The sequence below is a fragment of the Etheostoma spectabile genome, chromosome 5, assembly GCF_008692095.1.
Source record: "Etheostoma spectabile isolate EspeVRDwgs_2016 chromosome 5, UIUC_Espe_1.0, whole genome shotgun sequence".
NCBI lineage: Eukaryota > Metazoa > Chordata > Actinopteri > Perciformes > Percidae > Etheostoma > Etheostoma spectabile.
The window spans coordinates 33423914-33424516 of NC_045737.1; the positions used below are offsets into that span (position 1 = coordinate 33423914).

The 603-nt window shown below is 36.3% G+C and overlaps 1 protein-coding gene across 1 annotated transcript in view; it reads left to right on the forward strand.

Moving 5' to 3' along the window:
- Window positions 1-603, forward strand: part of wars2 (tryptophanyl tRNA synthetase 2, mitochondrial) — a 26028-nt gene that overhangs the window by 16172 nt on the left and 9253 nt on the right. The gene's annotated exons all lie outside the window — the stretch shown is intronic.

Sequence of the window (603 nt, forward strand, 5' to 3'; positions counted from 1 at the left end):
ATCCATGAAATAACTGGCCTTTAAAAATAAAAATGTGCCTTCCTCTAAGGGAATTAAACATAGGGGGTGTAAACTTATGCCCCTGTATTTTAAGGAAGAACATTTACTTATTTACAAAGAAAATTGGTGTTGTTAAAAGGTTGGTTTTCCTAAATGTTTTGAATTAAGGCATTAAGATCAATTTTTTAATCAACTTTGTAAACTTATGCAAGCCACTGTAAAATTTTTTGTCCATTATTAATTTCTATATTGATTTTTGGACACATACATTCTTTTCCTAATCCAGCCCCACAGACCAACAGCTATAATAGATAGAAAATAAAAAAGAGCAAGAAATAAAGAGACTACAAATAAGATAACGAAATTGGCAAGACAAATAATTTGTCTCCAATTTTTATTTAAGTTTAATCTGTTTATTGATCCCCAATGGGGAAATTACAATTTACACTCTGTGTCCACAGTTTGTTTGTTATCACACACAGTCCTGAACTACACACACACACACACACGCACGCTCAGGATCTGTGCATGCACTAATGGAGAGATGTCAGAGGGGGGGGCTGCCAGCCGAACCAGCGTCCTGAGCGGTTGGGGGGGGGGGTA